Consider the following 7,297-nt stretch of genomic DNA (forward strand, 5'->3'; position numbering starts at 1 on the left):
GAGAGAGGGAGGTTGCCTATTAATAAGATGTCTTCCAATTTGTATTCTCCACAACCATTGTCCAAGATCTTGATTTGATTATCTAGTTGGGATGACGTGGAGGCAACATTTGATGTGTCAAAGGAAGGCATTGGCGAGGGTCTATTTAGTGGGCAATGATACGGATGCTTCCCCTCTAATAGTTTGCAATATTGAAAAGGTTGAAGATCACCTTTGATAGTGATCTCTCTTCCATTATAGGGGAATTTTATGCATTGGTGATAGGTGGAGGGCACGACCTGCAAGGAGTGAATCCATGGCCGCCTGAGGAGAACATTATAGGGGAGATCAAGATCTAGTACTTGGCATGGGGTTTCAATTGTAATAGGGCCCACTTGAAGAGGTAAGGTGATCATGCCCTTCGAAACTCTTTCTACATCATCATATGCTTTTAAGGTGATCCTTCTTAATATGTCTACCAAGTCCTTAGAAAGTCCCAATTATTTTATTAATTTGTATGTACATAGATTAAGTCTGGATCCACCGTCTGTCAAAATACGTTTAACCTTGTGTGTTTGGATAAAGGCTTCAATGTGCAAAGGTTTGTTGTGATCTTCATCTGCAGGAGCATCTTTGGAGGTAAACACAAGGTGTTGCTGGGGAGCAAGGTTTCCAATGAGAGCTTGGAATTGAGTAGCATTGATGTTATCAAGAATGCGGAACTCAAGGAGGGCTTGTTCCAATATTTCCTTATGTACAGAGGAAGTCTTGAGAAGTTCGAGAATGGAAATCTGTGTAGGGGTCTTCCCAAGTTGGTCCAAGAGGTCATATCGACGAGTGGAAGACATGGGTGGGGGGTTTGGTGGGGGAGGAACTCCTTGGATAGTGACTTTGCCTTGGCGTGTGGTTACATTACAGTCATTTTGGGAGGTGGAAGGCATGGCGCTTTGAATGACTATCCTAGCTGGATTTGGTCTGCTTTGGGGAGGGGAAGAGTTAACTCCTTGGACAGTTATGATGTTAACATGGTTGTCTATAGGCTCGATGTGACCCACTAAAGAGTCAAAGTCGGTTATGTGATTAGTATAGTCATAACCCACTATGTTAGATGATGAGCCTTTTCCTTTATCGTGCTTCGGGAAGGGTTCCTGGTACATTTTAAGTTTGTCATTGTTATTACCAGGTTTTGCGTTTGCTACTTCAATCTCACCCCTGTTAATGAGATCTTGTATGTATATTTTGAGATTCATGCACTTCTGTGTGTCATGTCCCTTGATACGATGATATTCGCAATACTCATTCTCATTATACCATCTAGGTTTGGGTTGATTGGGGTCAAACGGTGAGTGATCGGAAAAACCATTGCGCCTGCTTGGACAAGTTTTTGAAACACCATTTCAATAGGCTCAGCAAGAGGAGTGAAGTCTCTTGGACCTCTATTATTTGATCGGGGTGGTCATCCCTGGACTGAGACATTGTTGTGAGGTTTTTGGGATTGATTTTGATTGTTTTGGTTGCTGAATTGATGATTATTGGTGGTGGATTTTGCGGGAGCAGCCATGGTTTGGACCCGCTTTGCATCAGTTACACCATCGTTGACCATATTTTTATTTTTAGACCAAAATTTTGGCTTGTCATTATGATAAGAGGAAGAACTTTGTGTCAATTTCTGGTAATGTTTCAAAGTTCCTTCCTCCAACAAGACACGTTCGAGGGCAAGGCCCTTATCAGTCAATTTTTGGAAGGATTTGATACATTGGGATGTCAAGGGTCTTGAAAGTTCAGGCACCAAGTTCTTTTGAAACAATTCAATTTGACGTTGTTCTGACATGTCCCACTGGAATTTCTTGATAAGATGTCGCCATCTTTGTAGGAAGTTGGCGAAAGTCTCTTCGGGCCTTTGTTTTGTGTTACATAGGTCCATCATAGAAACGTCATTAGCCATGTTGTATGTGAGGCCCTACCCCGACTCATCCTAGCATTTCAATATTTTTCATGTTGAGACTATTATGGTTGCTTTATTTTTACACATTATGGATTTGGAACGTATATGATTTCATGATTTGGATAACATTGATATATATTGATGCTTAATTTCTATGCATTATAGACATAGAACTCTATATGATTCTAGAATAAGATTACTTTGTGATGATGTATGTCATTATTGGAATTGCAGGACTATACTATGATGATAGAAATAGGATGCATATTTATGTATGGATCAAAATCATGAAGATTATGATAATTGCTTATGTGCATTTATTTTGATATAAGACATATTGATTTTTATTTAATATCAATTGTATGCAGAGTATTTGATGTGTATTCTTATTCATGTGTTTAAATGTTATATGAGGTTATTTGGAAGTACTAATGTGTAATTGAGATGCGCAGGAAAATTATCCATGTGACCATGGAAATATTATGGAGAACCAAACCTATACCTATGTACGTTCGTAAAGCTAGAGGTTATCTATTTGGAGACACAACACCCCGTATGTATCGTATTTTATTTGTAATAGTGAATGATGCATGTGTGTTGAATTTTATTATTGATTTATTTAAATCCAACAAGAGACAATTTCCATGTGTAATTTTGTAATGTATTTTATTATGTCACTTGAAACGTGTTAATTTATGTCTTGAATTTTGACTTGTCTCTTAAGGGAGTTGTTTAACCATAGCTTTTTCAAATTATTTAATGTGGTTCTATATTTTCCTTGGGTGGAAAATCTTTGGGGTGGTCAATTTAGGTTTGACTCGAAAGTTAATTTCAGATGGGTTTAAAAAGGGTTAAATGGACTCCTAGGGGTAGTTTAAAAGTGTTTCCTAAAGTCCATAAGGTATACCTATGGGTTAGGAGTGTTTTTAGGCATGTGTCTACTCCCATGTGACTGTTTAGTCATCCCAAAAAGTGATTTTTCTAAGATGTGCGAAAATTGAATTAGAAGGCATCATCTAGGTTAGTTAACTTTCCTTGTTGATGAGAGATCCCTTTTTTATCTTTTTCGGACTTTTTCCTTTTTCAATTTTAGAAACCTGTGAGAACTCTCACTGAGGTCTTCTTAGGCAAGAAGGTGAGATTTTGTGGGTAATCACCCACTCTCCATTTTTGGAGACAATGCAATTTTGAAAAGAAGAATAGATTTGCAATAGGAAATTGGCTAAGGGTAGAGAAGCAAGGAATTGTGGAATTGGGTTGCTCATCCTCAACTAGATCTAGCATTCCTTTGGGCAGTTGAAGGTTGGTTTAACTTCTCTTTGTATTGTTTTCATGTTGCATGTTATGTTGAAAAGATTTGCTTGTATGAAAAGGCTAGTTTCTTGTATTTTTCCCTTGTGAAAATTATTTTGTGGTCTATATTGTACTTCTAATATGAATTTTTCTGTGCTTTGGGAGTAACCAAGGCCTCCTACTCTTGGGAGAGAGGATGGTCTTGTGGGTGGTAGAAGTTTGACAGCCCTCGAGTGAGAGGCTCTCATTCTGAGAGTGATCTCAAGGGATATATTTGTGACCATTGATGCATGGCCTGTTTATGCATTTGGGGGTCATAAAGAGAGAAATATGGCATAAATGCCTTGGGGGGAGCATAAGGATGTGGGGTTATTATACTTATGATATATCTTTGGTTGCCATGAGGTCGCTTTGTGTTCTACCAGTCTTGCAATCTCCTCAGGGTATTTGGTCCACTACCACCCTTGAATAGACATCACATTTTGTGGTGCAGTGTAGCCTTGGTTGGGAATATGTTGTTGTGATTGTTTTCCTCTGCTTGTTGTGTTTGCATGTGTGTAACCTATCTAGGGTTTGGTTCTCCAAGCTCGAGGGTGGCTTCTAGTAAGCCTAGGCTGGGAGGTGAGCACTCCATGGTCAAAGCCTTTTGATTTATTTGCAGGTTGTTGTTGAAAGAAAAGAAAAGGACAAGTAGAAGTTGTTGGACTTGTTCGTTTACAGAAAAAGATTTGGGAATGGAATATTTATGTTTTTAAGTTGCAGCAATGTAAAGGGAAACTTTATTGTATCTATTTTCGAAAGGAAATGTATCTATTATTTTTAAGGTCCTCATTTAATAGAAATGAGAGATCCATTTGTAAGGTTGACTATAATGTATTTTAAATATACTTTAAGGAAATACATTGCTTTTATTAAGTATTATTTGGTTGCAAAATGAATTATTTATGTGGAGTTTACGTTTTGTATTGTTCTTGAAATTTTAATGATTGCATGCATGTTACTTTGAAAACAAATGTTCAAGTTTATTTCTTTATGCATATCTCTAAGTTTAATTAAAATAAATCTAGATTTATGTAGTAGCTAAATATATGTTAATAAATTCTGTCATTTTTCCCTTTAATTTATTCGCAGAAAACAAATCAAAAAAATTAATATGACTATCTCTAAATTTTATTTCAATGCTTTCTAGTCTAAAAATAAAGTTGTTGTTTAGATTTATTTAATTCTATCGTTTACTTATTTGCAGAAATTAAAATCTAGAATTAAATGGTCTATTTAATTTAAATAATAACATATCTATATAGTTGTTGTTCATATTTATTTAACTCTGTTATTTATTTATTGCATAAATTAAATCTACAGTTAAATAGACTATCTCTATTTTGTGGTATTTAATGTAAAAAAAAAATATACACGGATTTAAATCAGAATACTTTAATCAATCTGTTTAAAAAGTTTCCAAAAAAAAAAGACCTTGATTTAAATCTGAGGATTATTAATAATCTGTTCTATGTTTTTTTGAAAAAAAAAAAAAAAATCTAAATTTGCTTAAAAGAAAATTTAGCCCTAAATCTAATGAGTATCCAATATATATATATATATATATATATATATATATATATATATATATATATATATATATATATATATATATATATATATATATTAAAATATATCTCTATATATAATATATTTATATCAATATATATAATTATATTTTTTATATAAAAAATAATAATAAACAAAAAAAATAGAGGAAAGCATTTTTTTTTAAAACCTAGGGTTTTGGGGAAAAAAGGGCCGAACCCAGTGTATTAGCAAAGTGGGCCGGCGACAGCTCAGGCCGCCAATGTGGCTCCAAATAGTGGACAGCACAAAGGCCGCCACTGTGGGAAACCACAGTGGAGGTCGGGGCCTCCCACTGTGGGTAACCACAGTGGAAGGGTCCGGCCGTCACTGTGTATTCCTACAGTGGGCGGCGCCCGGCCACCACTGTGGGGATACCCAGTGGCGCCCGGGAAGGCCCCCGCCCGATGCCCTTATAAACTGCCTTTGCTCCTCTACTCCTTTACTGTATCCACCATGGTTGCCGCCTTTTGAACCTGCACAATCACACACACACACACACACACACATCAAAAAAAAAAGGATAAAATCATAGTTAAGCCCTAACCCGAAAATAGGGTTAGGACAAGATAATATTTGGAGGAGAAATAGAGTTTGAGAGGGATCTTTTTTATAACATTTTAGTTAGGTTAAATGGGTATTTGTTAATAATGTATGTTTTAAAAAAAAGGGGGATTAACCTCACATATAAACATATAGGTGTTTAATATATATATATATATATATATATATATTTGACTTTAATTTAATTGGTTTATTTAACATTCATAATTTATATATGTTAAATAAACAATTAAATATGAAGTCTTAAATTTTAAATTATATTGGAGTTAATCATTTAAGAAATTTATTTTGTTGGTAGTTATTTGACTAAAGGGAACATTTTTCTTTGTCTACCTAAACATAGTATTTTATTGAGATTAAACTTTATAGGACAAAATTCATTATGAATTTAATTGACCCTTTAGTCGATTTAGTTTAAACACATTTTCATTTTTGTTAAAATAAAATATAGACATTATGAACTAAGTGCTAGGACTAATTTAATTAGTACCTAAAGACAATTAATAGTTATTGGAGATTAATTTTATCTACGTCAATTAATTAGCTAAATTAATTTATTGATTAAAATCGATGAGATAATAAATAATTATTTTAATGTTCCGCATTTGATTTAAACTATTATCACTTACTTGAGTTAGTGGTTAGAGTTAACTCACACATAGTTAAGACAAACATGCTAGTGCATTTCATTTTAGCAAATTTAATGTTATTAAGTTGTGATTTAAAAAAAAAAATTATCTCGTCCGTGCCCAGAAGTTTGGGCATGACATTTTGATATCAGAGCAAGGTTTCCAACACTAGGAACTTTTCTCCATTACGTTTCGCTATAATTATTAAATTAATTATATTATATTAATTTTCTATGGTATTTAAATTTAATTAATTAAATATTCTCCCAAAAATTTATTTATTTAATTCATTTTATTTTATTCTTTCTCATTAGGATGCCTCCGACTACGCGACAAGCTCGCAAGCGCGAAAGGGGACCTAGGCGTGTACGCATAGCACGCGAAGAGGTCGATAGGGAGGAATCGGTTCCGGAAGTGAACCCAAAGGCTCCTCCCAAACAGCCGGTTGACCCAAACCGAGGTATCTTAGAGGCACTCCAAAACCTGATAGGAATAGTCCAGGATAGCTTTCCAGCAAAGAATCATCATGTTGAAAACCTAAACTCAGGGAGCCATAGATCGGCAGATAGGGAATGGAGTAGGAGTCCACCTCCTAATCCCATAGAGAGTCGAGCTGGGCATGAGCCCGAGTCCGTTCACCTACCAAGACCACCTCCAGTGGTAGAGCCAGTGTATTATGAGAGATCACGTCGGGATCCAGGGGATCTGATCAGAGAGGTTATGCGCCTCCAGCCACCATCTTTTAGGGGATCTACCAATGGGGTAGAAGCTGAGGCTTGGCTATTGAGCCTTAATAGGTGCTTTGCATTGTGCTCTTACAAGAGCAATCTAAAGGCACGTGTAGCAGTCCACCTATTGAGAGCAACAGCCTCCACATGGTGGAGACAGGAGGAATACAAGTGTGGTTTAGTTGTTGATACCCTCACATTGGAGATTTTTACAAAGAGGTTCAAGGAGAGGTACTTGTCAGAGCATTACAGACAGCGTAGGATAGATGAGTTCCATGACCTCCAGTAGAAGGGTCTCTCAGTGACCCAGTACGAGAGCAAGTTCTTTGAGCTCTTGCCATACGTGGACTACCTGAAAGACGAGAAGCTTCTCGTCAATCATTTTATCAGAGGGCTGAATGTCGGCATAGCAGGACTAGTGAGGATGTCCGCTCAAGAGAGCCTTTGGGTTGCCATGGAGAAGGCTTTGATAGCAGACGAGATTCAGGTCAGGCCACAGGATACAAGGGATCGATTCCAGAACTGAAACCTTA

This window comes from Cryptomeria japonica, chromosome 4 (assembly GCF_030272615.1).
Source record: "Cryptomeria japonica chromosome 4, Sugi_1.0, whole genome shotgun sequence".
NCBI lineage: Eukaryota > Viridiplantae > Streptophyta > Pinopsida > Cupressales > Cupressaceae > Cryptomeria > Cryptomeria japonica.